This window comes from Capsicum annuum, chromosome 8, assembly GCF_002878395.1.
Source record: "Capsicum annuum cultivar UCD-10X-F1 chromosome 8, UCD10Xv1.1, whole genome shotgun sequence".
Lineage (NCBI taxonomy): Eukaryota > Viridiplantae > Streptophyta > Magnoliopsida > Solanales > Solanaceae > Capsicum > Capsicum annuum.
Genome location: NC_061118.1, coordinates 122122026 through 122144766, shown reverse-complemented (window position 1 = coordinate 122144766; position 22741 = coordinate 122122026). Strand labels below are relative to the sequence as shown.

Sequence of the window (22741 nt, the reverse complement as noted above, 5' to 3'; positions counted from 1 at the left end):
TTTACTGTTTTCAAATAATCCCCCCATTTACTTTTCTGCACTTTTCAACTACTTTACCATGTTCTTGACAGAGATTCATCCTATTCCTGTGGGTTTGATCCCAACCTTTGTTAGGTTCTTTATTTTACAACGACCGCGTTATACTTTCTAAGAGATGTAATTTTTGGTGACATCAGTAAGGTTGGTGCCAGAGCCACTACTTAAAAGATACCACGAGTCAGATGGAATCTAAAATATATATATACAATATGTACAAAGTATTCATGAGTACAATAGACTCAACTAGAACAGATGGAGGAAAATCAACCTCGGATGATTGCAAGCTCACCCTTCTTCAAATCAGTACTGCAGTGGAGAAAATCAAATCAATGTCGACTGCTAGTACTCAGATCTATTTAAAAAAATAGATGCAGAAGTTTAGTATGAGTACCAAATCAACGGTTACTCTATAGGCATCATCGTTTGACTGAGCTAAAATGCGAAAAAAGTATAACTAAAATATGTGGTATAGTATAAGTAAGAAGTTAATTGGGATACAAAGGTAAATCTCTATTGAGCTATACAAATACAATAAAGGAGTAAGTAAAAGAAATAGAAAAGGATAAATAATGCAATAATGAGAAGGCAAAGAAACATAACCTAACTGGGCTCCCAAAAGCTCGCCAGACACAGTGAAGAAAATAATTAACCCAACTATACCCCATAAGCCGGTGGGACACACAAAAAGTAATAAAAGAAAATAAACATATATAATCTATAACTGAGCCTATCCCACGTTTCCATAGTAGCCATCCGAATGTGCATGGGCTTGAACCAGCACCAATGGGTAGTAACGAGAGGCTAGACGCTGGAGTTGAATAGGTAATGTTTGATAGTAACAAGAGGCCATATACTGGGTTAGAACAAAAGATAGTGGGCAATAATTAGAGGCCATATATATGATGTATAACAGAATTAATAATCAGGTTTCTGACTCGAACTAGAACTCAGAGTAACCATAACTCCCATAACAACAATATTCAGTACTAGAACTCCAAAATAATATCATAACAAGATGCCGGACTCGAATAGGAATTCGTAGTAACCATACCAAACAGAAAATTTAAAACCCAAACCATACTATAACTGATGACAAAGTGGTGCAAAAATTCACAATAAATTATAGAAATAAATTACATGCTGGCCCTAAACCGTAACACATACATTTAAATAAACATTTGCATAGCATAGTTGAAAAAAAGGAAAAATTTAAGGTTTCTCAACTTAGTAAGACACAGAAAGCTCATATATACTACATCATACTAAAATATAACGGGACCAAAATTTACTAGAATAGGGTCTTAATTTGATAAATAAGGTATAGGATATTTTAAATGATATTCAAACTACAACTACTTCTTAAAACTAGCATACTAACACATAATTATCGTAAATAAGTGCAATCTAGAGACAGGGTAAGCCTAATCTACCTGGCGCCAAAGATAAAAGCCTCTTTGAGAAGCCCCCGAATAGTGTCCCACTAGAATCTAATATTGAATAACTTGGTGCAGAGAATTGAATTATTTTGGTGATCAAGTATCGTAATGAAATAGTCTTGCGAATTCTTCACGGACGTGCCAAATATAAATCGAAGCAGCAACTAAATATATGCAGATGTGTTTATGTGTAGAGATAATTATAGATAGATTTTGTAAGAATAATTTTGTGATCAGTCTACTTCTCCTACCTACTAAACATGTACAAAACCCATTAAATGGGCTTTCTCCCACATACGTAATTGATTGAATATATCCCACAACCTAATGTTAGTTAACATTTGTCAGTTAGTCAACACCTCACTCATTCCAAAGTCCCACGTGGCCATGTAGTGTAACTTCAGCATTAATCCATTTTATTTCATTACGTATCTATTCAGGTATTGTGTAGTTTTGTGGTAAAATAAATATAATATTTTTAATGTACCATAACTAAATAGAAATCTATATTTAATAAAATATCTATTATATAATAATAATAATATTTTAACAGATCTAAATTTACTATCTCTGCATAAAATAATATAGGACTATTATAAAATATAGATGTAGCATAACTAAAGTTTTATATACATAAAAAAACATTTTAGAAGGGTAATTACATTTTCATTTTACTTAATTCTAATGTAATGTAACTATTCAGCAACACATTTGGTATTAGTAAAATTTTCAAATGACTGCTCGGTAATCGAATTGTTAGCCTCAGCAAGTCATAAATAACATGGGACATTTATACGAAAGCTTAAGCACAAAAAATGAGGGAAATAACTTGAAAGGTCATTACACCAAAACAGTAAAGGTACATGATTAGAGCATTCCACAGAGGCATTTCACATCTTGACATGAAAACTAGTTGCCTAGTGAGATAAGGGCATGCCACGCAAGCTGGTTTCTGTGTATAGGGTGTGCCACACCCTTTATGTGGAATGATGTGTGAGCAGATGCTAACATATTTGAGGCTTTTAACTAAGAATAATTGCAAATTATTAAGCAACTTTTATCATTTTTGATTTTTTTCTCTTTGATACTACAGTAAAAGTTAAGATGCAAGAGAACCAGGAATAATAGAAGTGAAAGAGTTGATTTCTGGGAAAGTAGAGAGGGAAGTATAGCTGACACCTATTTGACAAATTGTCAGCCTTGTGATAAGCTATAAGAGTTGCCGTCAGCCTTAGACATAGAATAGACTTCAGCTGGAATATGTGACGACATCTGTGATAGGCCATCAGAAGTGTGATAAGCCATCAGGATTGTCGTTAGGCTTAACAGTGCTTGAGAAATTCAAGTGAATATGTGACGACATCTATGATAAGTCATCAAAGGTATAATAAGCCATCACACCTCATCGTCAAACTAAGGCTGAGATTGTCATAAGTGAAGAGGAGCTGACGACATTCCTAATAAGTCGTTAGACTCCTGATAAGCCATCACCCATGATGTCATCTATTCGAGAAAAGGCCTATGATTTGTGATTTTGTTTCCATAATTAGGCTGAAGTATTTAAGGACAAGTTATAGGGTTTTCATTCAGCATCTTGATCATCTTCAAATGGCTGGAACTTATTCTAAAAGTGTTCACCTCTCTTTGGTGACTCAAAACTTAGAATTCAATTTTCAACTCTTTGTTTTAATTGTGGGAATTTTCTCTTGAACTTGGAAGAGAATTAACTTTAGATTTCATCTTATGTAAGGTTAATTACTTTGAATGATGATTATAATTATTGCTATCTCTTTCTTTCTCACGTGGAGCTAAAACCAACAACTAGGGTTGTGGGATCTATGATTATTCCCCCATGGATTTAATAGTTGGTTAGGGTTTGAGTGATTATGGAGACATCTTGATAATTTCTTTATTATGATTGTTATTTATTGGTTGCAAACAATAAATCCCGCCTTATGTTGATTTACTCGAATTGAGAAATAAACTCAAGGTAGCGAATTATCAACAAGGATTTGGGAAGGTTAATATCCTATCTAATGATTAATGATGTAAAAAGATTGACCAACTTGAGATAAAATCAGTATGAATTGAGTGATTTCCTAAGTTCAAAAGAATTAGGGAGTTCAACATCTAGGCAGGTTGAGAAATACATAGATGGACTATCAAACCTAGTAATTTGGTGTTTTCCACAAGTCATGAAAACCCAATACTATAGTTATTATTTCATAGGGATTAATAGTAATAGTGATCACCACCCAAGTTCCTTTCTATCATAAATTTAAACCATTGAAATTTTAGTTTTGAGCTCTAAAGCAAGTTAAAACTTTAACATTTGTTTGATCATCAAAAAAATCCATTTTATTTGTTCGTATCATTTGTTTGAATTCAACTTTTAGCTATAGTTTCAAATTAGTTTAATCTCCACTCACATTGTTCCTCGTGGATACGACCCTAAATACAAAGTTGGGTAAGTATATTAACGACAACCGCCTGTCACTAAATTGACGTATAAGTTGAGCATTAAAAAAAATGGCACTATTGTCGGAGAAAAATTTGGCGTATTGAGTTGGTTTGGAATTTTAGCCTACTTGTTTGAATTCAAATATTTATTTTTAGTTTTCTTTTATTTCATACGTTAGGTAGATTTTTATTTTAGTATACTTATTACTATGGCATCGTGGAATAAACAAGATCTTGGTGTGCAAATCTTATCTTGATAATCCATATTCATATTTTAATGGACCTCACTTTTGGAACGAATATAGATATTCTCCCAAGAGAGAGATTTGTGCACTATCTCCATCCTACCAGGAGTATGATTGTTCTTTAAGTGGTGGTCAAGATGGACATTGGAGTGATTGTCCAAATATCCCCTCATCCTATTGCCCTAACCCAAATTCTAGTTCTTCTTATGATTTTGATAGTTCTTATGGTCAAGTAAAGGAAGAACGATGCACCAGGAAGAGTGGCATTGAAGATATGTTTCAACAAATGTTGGATCTCCAGAAAGAAACGTAGGATATCGTATGTGGTATGTGTCATGAAATAAAGCCAATGATTACTGAGGAGATGGATATAGAGGTCAATCATTCAAAGAAGTATTCTATATTGTGTTTAGATTATATCTTGTTTATAGAATCATTTAAAATAATTGAAGAGTGTGAAGATGAGGAGAAAGAACCATATATTGATGCTGAGATTGAGGTAGAGCAACCCTCAGTGATTCCCAACTAACTGAACCAACCATGAGAGATGATGCCAAGATTTAGGACATGGTGCTAGAGGGCAAAAATGAAACAAAGAAAATCTCTAATAAAAACTCTTTCCCAATTCAAAGTGAAGATGTCGAGAAGGTGAATAAAAGTGAGTGTGTAGTAGATAGTGTAAATTTTAAAGTAGGATTGATTGGACCTCATTCAAAGCACTTTTCTTGATTATGTTTAGATAAAATATTGTCTGTGGAATCATTTAAAATAGTAGAAGGGTGTGAAGAGGAGGAACAATAATCCTATATTCTTGATTTTACATTAGACAAGCAACATAAAAACACACCTCACTTTAAGGCCGAGTGGTTTACCATGCTTAATCCATTACCCAACTTCTTAATTTTTGTCCCACCCTCCTATGAGCAAGGTAAGAAGATGGACTCTAAGTTGGGGGTGAAATTCATATCCTCAAGGTGGAGGAAAAAGCTGAGTTGGGTTGTGCTGCGATATTAAATTAGGCGCTGCTTGGGAGGTAACCCAAGTTATTTTGTTGTTTGTATTTGTATTATATGACTGATATCAGATCTTTGCACCCATGGTGCCACAGGTATGTTTCTAACTCCCTTGTTTTGGTTTGACGCATTAGGGACATTGCATGATTTTAAGTTGAGGGTGGAGCTACTTGTGGGTATTGATGTCCTCTTGGAGTTTTTGTTTCCGTGCCTCTTTTCCCTAGATTCTTGTTCCTAGTAGAGCCGGCATATTTATAAGTATTGTGATTTATTGTAAAATATTATAGTTGATTAGGAGAAATACAAGTACCTTAGGAAGTTAACATGTTTTTGTTAATTTTTGAACACCTGTACAATGGTCTGTTTTATAACTGTGTGATATACATTTATATGTGACCACTGTGCATCTTGTTATGGCATTAGTACTAGTGACATGATAACCATTGCTAAACAATTGCATGAATCGAATGGATAGTAGCTTGTGATGTACCTTTGTGCCATGTATGTGTGAGATACTACCTAGTTCCTGTTGTGTGTTAAATCTAAAACTTTCCTCGTTGGTCTTGCCTGGGTTATAGGATAGCAGTTAGGAAAGGATCATAGGTCATTATTGATATTAGTCCACTTTTAGACAAAATGATCTTCCATGTGTGACTAATATCCCTTGATCCTGATTTTGCGCCTGAATGCCTATTTTTTTATTATACCTATCACCTTCCCATTTGTATCACAATGAACCTGTTTTGGCCCTAATCTTCCTTGGACATTATGTACTTTGACTTAGGCAAATAGCTTAAGTTGAGGGTAGCTACCATAGAGCTGCGTGATGTAAAATGAGTATGAAGAAAGGTAGAATAAAAGAAAATAATAAAAAGTTGGGTGAGGTGAATAAAAAATAAGAAAAGAAAAGTGGTAAAAAAGAAAAAATGATTGTCAAAAAGACCACACCCATCCGGAGTATGTGTGATCAAAAAAGGGAGAAATAAGATAAAGGTTGATAAGTGAGAACCCAAAAATGGTGTAAAGCCAAGGAGGCTTAGTTACTTTAAATATCCTTGTGTATCATACCAGCCCAAAGCCTACATTAAAAGCTGAAGAAAAGTCCTATAGTGATCCTTACTTAACTGTTTGAAGGCTTCAGTAATGAAAATAAGGGCAAGTTTATGGTATTTGGCATACATTAACTGGAAATTCATTCTAAGAGTAAGTGTCTCTTGACCATCCCCGAAATGACATGCTTGAGTTCACATATAAGTGAGGAGGGACCTCTTTGTTGTACAGGCACACTGGTTACATTTCTAGTTGCTAACTTGTTTAGATAGAGTAATCTTGGTAAATGCATGATTGTTGTTGCTGAATTGATGCCATATCTTGATTCCTTTGTGTCATATTTTTATCCTTCAATAATGTGCATAGTTGTTTTTTTAATTAATTTACCATAGAGATGGTGAATATATTTTGAGATAATATGGATGGTTGCCTACCGAATGTACCTTGTATCCTCTTATTTGTGTTTTAGTTGCTTGAGGACAAGCAATTGTTTTAAGTTGAGGGTGTTGATGTATAATCAGATGCTAACACATTTGAGGATTTTAACCGAGAATAATTGTAAAGTCTTAAGCAAATTTTGTCGTTTTTGATTTTTTTCTCTTTGATATTGCAGTAAAAGTCAATTTGCAAGAGAACCAGCAATAATGGAAGTAAAAGAGTTGATTTCTGAGCAAGTAGAGAGGGAAGTATAGTTGAAAACTTGTCTAATAGGTCGTCAACCTTGTGATAAGCTATCAGAGTTACCGTCAGCCTTAAAAAGAGAATGGACTTTAGCTAGAATACATGATGACATCTGTGTAGGGTTTCAGATGTTTGATAAGCCATCTGGATTGTTGTTAGGCTTAGCAGTGCTTGAGAAATTGAAGTGAAGATATGACGACATCCATGATAAGTCATCTAAGGTCTGATAGTCTTTATGCCTTATCTTTATCTTAAGGCAGAGATTATCAAAAGTGGAGAGGAGCTGACAACATTTCTGATAAGTCATCAAAATCCTGATAAATCGTCACCCGTAGTGTTATTTTTCTGAGGAAAGAGTTGTGATCGATAATTTTTTTCATAATTAGGCTGAAGTATTTAAGAACAAGTTCTAGGGTTTTTATTAAGCAACTTGATCATCTTGAAAAAGCTGGAACTTATTCCAATGAAGTTCACCTCTCTTTGGGGGCTCAAAACTTAGAATTTAATTTTCAACTCTTTGATTTGGTTGTGGGAATTTTATATCGAACTTAGAAGAGAATCAACTTCATACTTCATCTTTTGTAAGTTTAATTACTTTGAATAATGATTATAATTGTTTCTCTCTCTTTCCTTCTCATGTGGAACTAAAACCACAACTAAGGTTATAGGATCTATGATTATTCCCCTATGGATTTAATAGTTGGTTAGGGTTTGAGTGATTGTGGAGACATCTAGATAATTTCTTTGTTATGATTGTTATTTATCGGTTGAAATCAATAAATTCTACCTTATGTTGATTTGTTCGAACTGAGAAATAAACTAAAGGTAGCGAATTATCAAAAAGGATTTGGGATGGTTAAGCTCCCATCTAATTATTAATGTTATAACAAGATTGATCAACTTGAGATAAAATCAGTATGAATAGAATGATTTCCTAAGTTCAAGAGAGTTAGGGAGTTCAACATCTAGGCAGGTTGGGAAACAGTTAGATGGACTGTCGAAACTAATAATTTGGTGTTTTCCACAAGTCATGAGAACCCAATAATACAGTTATTATTTCATGGGGATTAATAATCATAGGGATCATAACCCTATTTTCTCTCAATCAATAATTTGAACCATTGAAATTTTAGTTTTGAGCTCTGAATCAAGTTAAAACTTTAACACTTGTTTAATCGTCAAAAGGCCCCATTTTATCTTTTTGTATCATTTGTTTGAATTCAAATTAGACCTATAGTTTCAAAATAGTTTAATTGTCACTCACATTGTTCCTCGTGGATTCGACCCCGACTCCAAAGTTGGGTAAATATGTTGACGGCAACCGTCTTGCACTAAATTAACGTGCAATTTGAGCGTTATCATTGAATGATTGGATGTGCCATGCCCATGGTTGCAGTGATACCAAATTTCAATTTTTCAAGGGAATTTTTGTCTTTTACTTCCTAATATATTATACAACTAATGCTAAAAAAAATTCCTCTTTTTGCCTAATTAAATTTTCTTACCATCCATCTTCTCCAAAACTCCCAAGAACACCAAAGAAGAGTTCTTCTCCAAATTCAAGATTCTAAGGTTCTAATTCAAGTTTCACTCAAGAAAGTTCATCAATTTCATATATGTGGAGTTTGAACAAGGATACTCTCCTATACTTGTGTCCAAAAAATTAATTTTTACTTGAATTTTTAAGAAATTGATAACTAGGGTTCATACCCACTTTTATTTTGCTTTGAGATTATGATGTTTCCCCGTGAGATAATCTTTATATAGCATAAGATTTAATGTTTAATTATATTTTTATCCACAAAATTGATTGTATGCATTTAATTTTGGTATTTTGACTTGATGTTTCTACGAGATGGTAAATGATTACAATTAAAGCATAATGAACTTCGTTTCTAAGAAGTTAAAGTTACAAAGTACTAGAACAGGACTAAAGTTTTAGTTTCTATCTTATGATCTTTGATAAGACATGAAATTCACAACTTTCTTTATGAGTATGATTTTAGCAAGTGAAACATGTTTTTTTTTAGTTTTATAAACCCATATGCTACTTCAAGGGGAATTTCATAAGTATGAGCATAAGTATAAATATTTTGGGAGTAGTATTTAATACCAAAAGGGGAATGTGGGTTTAGTGAATTCTATTTCCAATAAATTACATTCCACTATATGTTTAAGGGGCCTCACCATAGAGTGTCTCCCTTGCCTAAATGGGCTAAGTTTAGTGATCATTCAAGTTAAGGTTCTATACAAATGGAAAGGATAGAACAACTCTCTTCAATATGGATAAGATGTTTGACTCTATGTTCACTCACATGGTTATGTTAGTTAAAAGAATCTCCCATAGTAATAAAGATTTTAGAAACTAAGTGTAATGGCTTACAAGGTTTATTCAGGTGATGCTTTATTACTAATGCTTATGCTAATTTAGTTTTAAGTTTCTGTCATGATCATGGTGAGTTTATTTACACATACCATGCATGTTTTCTGATTATGATCAGTATCAGTTTTACTTTTTGATTGAAACCCTACATACTCATTCCATTCAATAAGTTTTGACCATTTATATGTTTGAGTGGATATATTGTTTATTAATGTAGGTTCTTGTGTTTGTCCTCAACATTAAGATTAGTTGTGATAACCATTTCTTATATCCTAAAAGTTAGTAAGTCCTCATGTTTCAAGGGCAAAGATTATGGTTATTTTAGATGTTCAGTTAATAAGTAAAAGTTCAGACTATATGTTTTCTTTTGGGTCAGCTGGGGTCTATCCCGGTTGCTCTTCAGTTTTGTTAGAGGCTTGTTAGAACCTGTCAATTATATACTTTGGGGTATTTAGACTCTTAGTTCTTGTTTGGCTTGTCCTTCTTTTATTAAGATTGATATTTCAAGTGCAACTCATCTTATAAGTTAAAGCTTCAACTTATGTCTATGCAAAGTGTTTCTCGTACAGTGCTAAGTTCGTAATATGGGTTACCTTAGGGGCCTACTTGTAGTCCTAAGATTTGTGTGACGTCCAGGAGGTTGGTCTCAGGGTATTACATTTGAAGGATAACATAGCTTGTTGTTCTTCATCTATAAGACAAACCTGATCATGATAGTAATTTTACCAAGAAAAACAACAAGAAACAAGTAAAAATAGTCGAAAGAATAAGGAAGGTTTAAAAACAAAACCTAGATTTCAATTTCTTAAAGATAGAGAGAACCAAAATTGGATCCTATTACAATAGGGGAGGGTGTCACGATCCGAACTAGAGCCTGACTCTGATGGGTATCTAAAGTTCACTGCGGACCAGAGACCGCCCCTTAATGCCTAGCCAAACAGGATATAACACTCCTAGCAGCGGTTGAAATCCAAACATATAACATGATAAAAAGAGTTAAAAACTCAAAGACACCTAAGATTGTCAACATCAATACCCAATCCACAGTAACATCCATAAGGCCTTTACAAATCCAAAAACAATCTAAGTTGGGACATGCCTCTGACCCTAACAATGACAATGACAATGATAATGTTAATGAACTCTTTAATTCTAGTTTGTGAAAGGAAACTGATGGAATGATTATGTTTTCCAAAAAATAGAAGCTCACCACTTCTTCACAAATAACCGCCGAGCCAAGCTGATCCACCTAGCACTGATTAAGAAAAGTAGGATTGCCTTTAGACCCTATATCGCATGGGAATATAGCGTCTGAATATGGTTAGTGGGTTTAGAACCAGCATGTATCTCAGGGATAAGGATAAGGTAAGAATAATTCAAAAATCTAGTTCAACTCAATATATATGTTTACATATATATGTGCATACATATATACTTATATAAAATGGTGGGATAGGGAACAAGTCTTAGCATTCACTTTAAAATGCTATCCTAGATTGTGTATCTTAATAGTCAAATAATAATATTCTATAGGATATATGGGCCTCAACTCTCACCCCCTGGTCGTGCCCTAATGCGTGTAGCCGCACGAACTGGAGAATAATCCTATTTATATGCATGAGGGACTCAAACCTCCCATTATATACTAAGGTGACTTAAGAACCCAATCATGTAATGTATTATGGGGGATTCGAACCTCCCAATCTGATAATAAGGTGAACTAAAACCATCCGATCATAAGTAAGGAGACTCGAACACCAGGAAATTTAGACCCCTGTGCCGGCAAATGTAGTTTCAAGTTTTGATACCTCGGGACCGCCACTCTCATGGCCCATCAACAAAACCATCTTCTAAGATCCAATAAAACATTTATCACATATTCCCATTCATTGAACCATAATACACATTCAGGCATACACTATTGGTATCGTCATACAAACTTCACTTGTCGTGTAACATCAAAATTTCATTTGAATTCCATTAACACAAGAGAATAAATTTCTTTTGTTAATTAATACAAACCTTCATAGATCAATAACCTCTTTACATCCTTCAATTGTTCCAAAAGTATTTATATGCAAGTTTTCTCGTATTCAAAAACCACTTCCACAAAATTTGGGTTTGGGTAATTACTAATTCAATTGTTAGTATACATAAAATTTAGGGAAATCACAATACCCTAGTTTATTCACCACACCCATGCATCAATTTGATTTTAAAACCACTATTTAAAACATAACCATTGCATATGTAAACATAAAACATCACATAAATGAGAATCATTCAAAACCCTCAACCCATGTTCCAAAAACAACATCAAAACCACACAGAGAACTATTTTAAACACATGCTTTCACAAAGTAATAGTTGGGGAAGAGTAACTTGCCTAAAATATCAAGAGTTACGGATATAATTTGCCCTTGGCAGCTCAAATTGATCAAATTCTTTAAAACCCTAAGCATCTTGAACTTTGAGAATAGAGAATGTTTTAGAAGTTATTTTGATTTGTTTTGGAGTGATAATAACACCCTAAATGGGTATAAATCATGGGTCAAGTTTGGGTAAATGGGGAAATATCCAAAGAGCCCTTAATTTAAATTTGAAAAATTATCACTAGTGACTATGAGTCACTTTATGACTCATAAGGAAACAATACGGCTCACCACCATGAGTCACATTCAAGATAGTAGCTGAAGGACCCTTTTTTGGAGACCATACGACTCATCAGATGACCCTACGACTCTTAGGGTATAACTCATAGTCAAGAACGAATACTAAGACCACACACTAGTTTGGCTACGGATAGGGCCACACAAATTTTTTTGATCCCCTACAACTCATAATCACCTATCGTAATTAAGGTAGTAAAATCAAGCAAGCATACTAGTCTGGCTATGACTGGGTACTTAAGACCGGCAATGATGCATTACAACTTGTAGAGAGAGTCATAGTCTAGGTAGTGAGTTGAAAACTTGGAAATTTATGGTGCCTAATACCTGGGGTTTCACATTCTCCCTCCTTAGGGTCATTAGTCCTTGGATAATAGGTCAAGGCATCCAATAGGATGATTTAATGTAGAAACACACCCACACTTACCTTTAACAAAGACAGAAAGAAAAGATGCTAAGATTAACACATACCTTAAGCATGATTATCTAGAACATTGAACAAGAATAGGTATTTGGACTTCATGTCCTCTTCATCTTCCCAAGTAGCTTCTTTAAACTTTTGGTTCCTCTATAAAACCTTTACTAAATCCACCATTTTTGGGAACTGACCAACTTACTGATCTAAGATCTCAATCGGGACCTCCTCATACTATAAAGATTCCAAAACACCAACACTTTCCAATGAAACCACTAGGGAAGGATCACCCACGCACTTTATCAACATCGAAACATGAAAAATAGGGTGAACAGAACTCAAATATGGAGGCAACTCTAACTTATAAGCCATATTACCCACTCTCTTAAAAATCAAATACGAACCCACATAACGGGGACTAAGTTTTCCTTTCTTTCCAAACTGCATCACTCTCTTTATGGGAAATACCTTCACGAACACCTAATCACCAACTTCAAAATCCAACTCTCTTTGCCTGATGTTAGCATAGGACTTTTGGCGACTTTGGGAGATCCTAAGCCTATCCTAAATAACCTTTACATTCTCCACTACCTAATGAACCAAATCAGGACCAAACACCCCAGCCTCATCGACCACAAACCACCTAATAGAGAACGCTCTCAAACAGAGCCATCCCATTGCTAGAGTGATAACTATTATTATACTCAAACTCTATGATAGGTAAACGATCAACCAGATTACCACCATAGTCGAGCACACAAGACCTTAACATATTCTCTAAAGTTTAAATAGTGTTCTTTGCTTGCCCATCTATTTGGGGGTGGAAATCAGTGCTAAGGTTCACTTTAGTTCCCAAACTTCTCTAGAAAGAATCCAAAAAGTGTGAGGAGAAATGAGTACAGCGATAAGATATAATAGAATTAGGTGTACCATGCAACTTGACTGTTCCCTGAATAAACAACCTTGCATTATCTTCAGTAGAGAAATTAGTCCTTGCGGGTAAAAAATAAGTAGACTTAGTAATCCTATCCACGATGACCTAAATTGAATCAAATTGATAGCGGAACCACTGAAGATTAGTAACAAAATCTATATTGATCACTTCCCACTTCCATTCAAGCAACTTAATATCTTGAGACAACCCACTAGGTATCAAGTGCTCCACCTTCACTTGATGACAAACCATATACTTAGCCATAAAATTTTCCACATCCCGCTTTATGTTATTGAAACAATAGATTTCTTTCAAATCATGGTACATCTTTGTAGAACCAGGATGAATAGTGTACCTCGATTCATGAGCCTCAGCTAAGATCCTCCTTCATAGCCCATCAACATTGAGGACACACAACCTGCCTTGGTATCTCAAGATACCATCACCACAAATCTCAAAAACCATCATTTTTTGCTGGAGCACATGACCTTTAATCCCCATAAAGTTAAGGTCCAAAACTTGCCTTTCTTTCACCTCATCAATAAGGGATGACTTCACCACCTCTTACACTCTTATATCTCCATCCTTAAAGTCCAATAGATGAACCATAAGGTTAGCCATCCGATGAATAGCTTTCACCATTTCTCACTTCTCATTATCCACATGAGATATGCTTTCCATCATTAACCTACTAAGATCATCAACAAGCACGTTAGCTTTACATAGATGATAGTAAATAGTCATATCATAGTCCTTAAGCAACTTAAGCAATCTCCATTGCCTGATATTCATTTCCTTTTAGGCAATCGCTTCTTATGATTTGAATAGATATCAAAATGAACCCTATAAAGATAATGACACCAAATTTTAAAAGTGAAGAACACAACTAACAATTCTAAGTCATACATCTGTTAATTCTTCTTTTGAACTTTTAACAATATAGAAGCATAGGCCATAACCCTACAATGTTGGGTCAACACATAGCCCATTCCTACACAGGACACATAACAATAAACCACAAAACCCTCGATACACTTAGGTAGAGTCAGGACTTCATCCAAAGTCAACTTATTCTTCAACTTCACCAAACTACCCTCACAAGCATCCTACCATAAGAACTTTACCTTTTTTTAGTCAACTTAATCAATGGGACAGCAATAGAAGAGGAACTTTCGACAAAAACCTTCTATGATATCTAGCTAAACCATGAAAATTCGAATGTTAGTTTGAGACATGGGTCTAGGCCACTTTTTAACCATCTTAACTTTCTATGGATCCACCATGATTCCAACACTAGACACAACATGACCCAGATAGGTTACAATATTCAACAATAATTCACACTTAGAGATTTTAGCATACAATCACTGATCCTTAAGGGTCTGCAACAATACTCGGAGATAACCGACATGATCTTCATTACACTTAAAATACACTAAGATGTGATCTATAAACACAATGACTAATAAGTCCAAAAACTGACAGAAGACACAGTTCATAAGAATCATAAATATCATTAGGGCATTAGTCAAACTAAAAGACATAACCAAGAACTCATAATGTCCATATCGATTACAAAAAGTAGTCTTAGGGATAACTATCTCCCAAATCTTTAGCTGATGATAACCCAATGTAAGATAATCATAGAGAAATACTTAGCACCCTAAAGCTGGTCAAACAGGTCATCAATTCTAGAAAGAGCACAAGAGCTGGCCAAACAGGTCAACAATACTTATTCTCTAACATCACCTTATTTAACTAGCGGTAATCTATACATATTTAGAGTGACCAATTTTGCTTACACACGAAGAGCACAAGAGCACCCCTTAGGGAATACTAAGATTAATAAAACCTTTATCAAGAAGGTATTTCAACTACTCCTTAAGTTCTCTCAACTCAGCCAAAGCCATTCTATAGGGAGGGATAGAGGTAGAATGAGTTTCTGGAAGAAAATCAATTCCAAAATCAATCTTCTTATCGGGAGGAACACCATGAAAATCATTGGGGAACACCTTTAGGAAACTCATAGACCAGATCAATGGATTGAAATGAAGGACCTTTCGAATTATAATCTTTAACTTGGACTAATTGATAAGGACACCCCTTGGAAATCAACTTCTAGGCTCTAAGATAAGAAATGAACCTTCCCTTAGGCACTAAGGATCTTCCTTTCTACTCAATCGCTGGTTTATTTTGGGAATTGGAAACTTACCCTTCAGATTTGACAATCAAAAATGAATAGCATAAGTGCAACCAATCTATCCCTGAAATCATATAAAAGTCTAACATGTCCAACTCTATTAGATCCACTAACGTCTCCCTATCATGGAAAGATACCACACAATCTTTATAGACTCTTATATCCATAATAAAGTCACCTAGTGGGATAGATACAGGAAGGGATTTGGTATACACTCAGGAATAAAACAAAAATCAATAGCCATATAAAGGGCCACATAAGAAAGGGTAGACCCTGGCTTAAGTAGAAAATATACACCATAGAAAAAGAGTTGTAACGTACTAGTGACAACATCAAAAATGCCTTGGATTCTTGGAGAGTGGAAAGAGCATAATGGCAATTCCGACTAGTTCTGGAGCCAAAAGTAGCACCCTTTAATGAAAGAGCTGAAAAATATGGAAATCAAAACCTTATTATCCCTAGTTCAAACCCCAACTGATGGATCATCCTATTGCAGGTGGCATATCTAACCACACTTAAAGAATTTATTCCTTCCCTCCTCATAATATCCATGATGCACTTGCCCCTAATATTGACAAAGGGGCTAAGACGGGGCTAATTGAGCTACACTAATCTGTGGCTAGGCACCCTATCCCCTAAATCCACTATTGCTTTAAAGATAAAAGTCATCAAATGACTTAAGATATGGAGCACTAGCCATAGAATAAAAACCAAAATTACCCCACTTCTTCTTTGACCATTTTCCAGTATCTGCTCTACTCTGATGCTGACCTCCAACCTAATCGAAAAATCAAAACTTCTTACTCTACCTCTACTTAATTTTTGCTTTTTTTTATCTTTTTCTCCTCTGCCTTTTGCATATACACCATAAGTCGAGAGATATTCATATCCTTATTCAACAAGGAATCTTTTGTCTAAAAAATCAAATCATGAGATAATCCAGAAGAAAACTTCCTCATCCACACTCACATAGAAGACAATATCTAAGGAACATAATAGGACAATTAGTTAAACTTTAATAAATACTCCTTAACTGTCATCTTGGCTTGCCTCAAATTCATAAACTCTTCGACCTTTACTTCCCTCATCTTCTGATAAAAAAACAATCCAAAAAAGCTTCTGAGAACTCATCCTATAGTTCCAAGTCTACATCATCACCACATGACTGATCCCACTCCATATATCACTGATATGCCATATTCTTTAGCTGATATGTAGCAAAATCTACATGTTTAGAGTCAGAAGCATACATAACTCAGAAGATCCTCTCTACCTCATCTATGAAACCTTGATGATTCTCCTCAACCCTAGTGTTAGTGAAAACTGAAGGATTCAACCTTATAAACTGGAAATCTCTAGTGGCCATAGCAAAACTTATAGCAACACCAGCAGGCCCTACTGACATAACTGAGATGTCACCAACTTGTTAAATAGGTGAATAAAATAATGGAACGTATCATTAGTAATAACTTCTATAGGTGACTGATAAGGAACACTATCGACGGGAGAAGGATCAGTAGGAAATAGGGGAACTTTACTAGGGCAGTAAGAAGCAGCAAGCCTGGATTGGGTCTGAACTCAAGTGAAAGAGAGAAGTTTCCACATGCATCAGATCTTCTATGAGAAATGATCTAAAAAGAAAACATATATAAATTAGAGTAGATTTCAACACCCTAGACACTACATCCCGAATATAGATTACGAGAAAGGGAAATATTCCTAAATGTCTAATATTCTCTCTCTTACAAGCATGGCACACCAAAACCCTAAAAAACTATTCTTTACACGGCTTTATGGACACCCAATGACCCCAAACCTAGGCTCTAATACTATATCTTCCATTACCAAAACCATGGCCTGGCCATGACGGGTATATCAAGACCTCAGAAGACTGAATACTACCTTTTTATTTCCTAGCCAAACAAGATATAACACTTTTAGCATCATTTAAAATCAAAACATATAACAAGATAAAATGATTAACAACCTCAAATACATCTAGAATGTCAACATCAATACCCAATCAATAGTAACATCAACAAGGACTCTATAAATCAAAAAATAATCTAAGTCGAGATGTGCCCCCAACCCTTACAATGACAATAATAATGTTAATGTGAACTCTTTAATTCTAGTTTAAAAAAATAAATCGATGGAATGATCAAATCTTCTAAAAAATTGAAGCTCACTACTTCACTGAAAACTACCAATGAACTGAGCCAATCTACCAAGCACTATGCAAAAAAAGTAGGATTGTCTTTGGACCGTGTATCATGTGGGGAAATAGCATATGGATATGGTTAGTGGCTTGAGCAATAGCATGTAACTTAGGTATAAGGATAAAGTAATGACAATTCAAAAATCCAGTTCAACTCAGTGTATATATTCACATACATGTGTTCATACATATATACTTATATAAAATATTGGGGTAGGGAACTAGGCATAGAATTTACTTTAAAATGTTATCCTGGATTATGTAGCTTAAATATAATATAATATACCAATGGTATACATAGGCCCTAGCTCTCACCCCCTGGTCGGTGATGAATGGTTAATTTACCACTCATTTGACTAAGAATTTATGCACATTACCATGATTTAATTGTATAAATGAGACATATGTGTGATAAATTGTTTAATATCCATATTTTGTAGGCATACAATTTATGCTATGGAAAGATGTGTATTTGAGCTAAAAATAATCAAATGGAGAAAAGAAGTGCAGTTGAAAGACCGGGAGAAGAAACTTACCTCAGTTACTGCGATCGTGGTCTGAGGGCCGCAATCACAACAAGTCAAGATAGGTAAACATACCTTTCATAACTGCGGACAAGTGATAGTGATCATGAAAAATCATGATTTTGCCCAGGGACTGAATTGTAAATGCACATAGTTGATTCTCAAATTCACTTAAGATACTCAATCCCTATCTCATAGAGGAGATTCAATTTTTGTAGATTTTTCCACTATCTAGTTTCCAACTTTAAAGGGACAACTATTGTATAAATTTGTGGGTGATAAATACATTAGAGTAGTTTTCAAGTTAAGGATTGGTAATTTCCATTCAAGATTTGTTCAATCCTAAACATTGAAATTTCCATTCTCTTTATCTTTCAATAAATCAAATTGATGAAGAATTTTGGGTATATCTTGCTTATTAATGTTATGTATAGCTAGTTCTTCCTCTTGGAATTCTGTTAAAATAGGGTGCAATTGTGTGTGGGTTGTGATTCATTTGTGTAGATGTTAGTTTATTAATGATAAGTTGTATGTTGCTTGAATAAATTGGTTGGGTTTTATAGGTGAATGTACCAAATACCTAAATGTGTTTGTGGGAGAAAATCCCAAGATCTTGAAAGCTCAAATCATCCTTGAAAGAAGGGTTTCGGTGAATTTTTTAAGCCCGCATCATCCTTGAAAGAGGGATGTGGGAACCAAGGCAATAGTAGATAGTTTATGGACATAGTTTGCTAATTTTCTATATCTTAGACATATGGGTGATTATGAGGTTGACTATACCTTAGGTATTATCCTTTCAATAGGGATACCTAATTGAGGTTTTGAGTGTCTTCATTGATACACTTGTTAGGTACTCGAAAGGGTCAGTAAGTGATATCTTTTAGATTTTGTTGACAAACTAGCCTCAAGGACTTTCAACCTAGCCTACAATATCATTATTAATAGAATCTGCACTAAACCATCATGCTCATATAAATAACTTTCCCATAGGAAAGATTAATCCCAAGATCCATTTCTAATTGATTATACTCTAATTATTCATAGCTTTGAGTGAGTCCTTTAGAAGTATAAAAATAATCATGTTTTCGAAAAATGTTCAAACTACCTAAATCTTTGTATCCTAGGTTTGAATTTAGCAAACAACTTTTATTTCAGAATTACTTAATCACTATTCACATTATTCCTCTTAGATTCAGCCCCGACTCATAGTTGGGTAATTATATTGATGATAATCGCCTTGCACATAAATTGACATATATGTTGAGCATTATCAATAAATGTCACTATTTCCAAGGAATAATTTAGTGTATTGAGTTAGTTTGAGATCTTAGCCTACTTGCTTTTATATAAACTTGTAAATAGTTGTTTGTGATTTTATTTTGTCTCTGGTGCAAGGAAGATTTTTATTTTTGTTTACTTCTCACTATGGAATCTTTGGAAAAAATATGATTTTTGTAGTTGAAAATCCTATCTTGATGATTCATGTCCATATTGTGATGGACCCCACATTTGGCAAGATTGTAGATATGATCCTTGGAGAGAGATGGATGCACCATATTTATACTATTTAGAGTATGATTTTTCATTAAATGGTGGTCGATATGGACATTGGAGAGACTTTCCAAATGCTCCCTCCCCTAGTTATGCTAACGAGTATGCTAGTTTTTTTATGAGTTTGATAGGCCTCATGGTATGAAAAGAGAAGAACAACTTGATAGATACAATGGTGTTGAAGCAATGCTTCAAATTATTTTTTAGTGTGTAACATCAATAGAGAAGGATTTTCACCACATGCATCAATCTAATAATGAATTTAGAAGGGAGATTGATGTTGGGTGTATTTATGCAGTCTAGTGTTACAATTCTAGCTTGTTTAGTCTTATTTTGAGAATACCTAGTGTGCTTAAGGCTTTAATTATGATATAAATAAGAATATGTGTTCAAGGATGTGATTAATATGGTTAAAAGTGTTTACCAACAAGTTTGTACTTTATTGAGTCATTTAGAGTTCAATCAAAATAACTAGTTTTACTAGCTTGGGCTAGGTTTGTGTCTAGTTAGTTTCATGGAATTCTAGTGAGTTTAATGAGTTCCAAATGGTTTGAATATGTGATTATATATGGAACAACTTGATGGTGATGTGCAAAGTTTAATTTGATTTAGTGTAGAGGTGGAAAAATATGTTGGAGATCAACATGAACTAGCCCAGTCTTAGCTCTTGTTTTGATTCATAATTATAGATATTATCTTGTTATGATCTCTAATACATGGTGTTTGATTATGTAGGAAGCTTTCTGAGATGAATATGGTGATATATTGATGATATAAAGGCTGTAAATCCATTGGAAATATACCACAAAACAAGGAATGAAAGATTGGACAATAAAGACTTAACCAAAATTTGGATGGAAAGTTCTAGTGGCTGCCCACGATAAGCAGGCCCAACCCACTCCATTACTGTGCACTAGAGTAGGATCAGCACCCTCCATTGTAGTGCACTATAGGAGGCGATGCCCCCTCTAATCCCATGCTCAAATTGTTGGAACTCTTCTACTCCTACACGGCTTGTGATTGGGGCATTATAAATACCACTAGTTAAACACTTTTGTGGGGTACATTTGGACTTCTTAGAAAATTAAGGGGATGATAAAACATAGTTTTTAGTTTCTAATCACTTTAATTTAGCTTCTTTATATTTTTTATCATTCATACAATTATTTGGATGATGATTCTGATTATGAGTGGCTAGAAAACCCATTTTCAGGGTTAAATCCAAGAACATGAGTATTATTATTTTAAATTGATTCGTTTAATTAGATTATCATATTTTGTTGCTTGTTCACCTTTGATTTTACTATTTGATGGATTAATCACCCATAAAATATGTCAATTGTATACCTTTTGATCTTTGGTGAGGGAATAGGAAGGTAGAACATGGAGATGAACAAAGTATTGTTTGTATTCTTTTATGAAATAGGGAATTCAAATTAGCCTCTAGGACAGAGATGTACTTAGAGGCCTTACTTGATTCACATGTAGGATGATATCATAAAGAAATTAATTGGATTATTAAATCCCCTCTCAATGATGTAGTTGTAATTTTCAACTTAGGTAAATAGTTAGATGTCGGGAGACCATAATTATGCAATTAACCCTACGAATCAACAACCAAGATAAGCGAGTTAACAAATGAAATTCAATAATATAATATGATTGTTTGAGGTGATTGAACCTTGAGATTTCTTCTATTGATTGTCTCAAGACCTTTATTTTATGCATTGTTTACTTTACTAGCAATTTACAATATTCAAAACTCTATTTTGGTTACTCTTGCATCAATTCAATCTAAATTGTGAACTAGAATTGAATCGTTGTTACATCAAGTCCCTGTGGGATTGATACTTTGCTTTCTTGAAGGCAACTTTACTACATAACAGAGCATGTACACTTGTGCGTGCTCTTGGGCACTGTCAAGTTTTTGGTATCATTGCCAGGGACTTGTAATTTGGCAATTGTTTTTTCTTTACTTTTTCTTATTGGACTTCTTTGGTGTTTTTATGCTTGGTATTGTTTGTTCATTTTCAGGAAATAGGTTTCTAAAGTTGTAATCTGGCAAGGGATCACGACTTGGTTGAACCATGGACCAAACCTGAGTAACTTTTCCATCAACGAAGGAGAGAATCAATCCTTCTCCCCTGTATTCCTCAAATAGCAAAAGATCAAGAAAATCCTTCTCTAATGGCTGAAGAACAAGCAACCTACAGGACAGTTATACAATTATCAATCCCACTTCTAACCAATTTGACCTCCGCATTTTAGAAACCAATGGTTGGAGGCAATTTTGAGCTTAAACAGAATATGGTACAACTTCTGATTAGTGGTGGATAGTTCAAAGGGCTTTCACATGAAGATCCACTGGTCCACCAATAAAATTGTCTAGAAATTAGTGATAGATTCATTCCTATAGGTATGAATGAAAATTATCTGAGGATGATGGATTCCTAATTTTCACTTTTATGGTAAGAAAAAAAGTTGTTGAATGCGAAATCAACAATTTCAATCACATCATGGGATGACATGGCTAGAAAATTCCTTATCCAATTTTCCCATTTGGTAAGACTACGAGACATTGCTGTGAGATAGTGTGCTTCCAAAAAAAGCCAGATAAGAATCTATACCATTCTTAGGAGCATTTCAAGGCACTTATTTGGGACTATCAACACCATTAATAATCCAATAAGGTACTTGGTCATACTTTTGTAGAGGCTCTTGATCACAATACAAAAATACGGCTAGATTCAGCTGTAGGTGGTCAAGATCTTGAGATGACATATGATGATATTTAGACTTTATTAAACTGCATAACTCAAGGAAATGTTTAATGGCATTCAGATTCGATGAGTGCAACAAAAAGAGTAGCAGGTGTATTAGAGGTTGACCAATTAACTTCTATATCTACATAGATCTTTGCATT

The 22741-nt window shown here is 34.4% G+C and overlaps 1 long non-coding RNA gene across 1 annotated transcript in view; it reads right to left on the bottom strand.

Moving 5' to 3' along the window:
* LOC107879614 overlaps nt 1–1658 on the bottom strand; it is a 52321-nt gene extending 50663 nt beyond the window's left edge. Inside the window, exon 1 of the long non-coding RNA XR_001677011.2 lies at nt 1470–1658. This is a non-coding gene — a long non-coding RNA (uncharacterized LOC107879614). The remainder of the gene's footprint in view (nt 1–1469) is intronic.
* Nucleotides 1659–22741: the final 21083 nt, after the last annotated feature.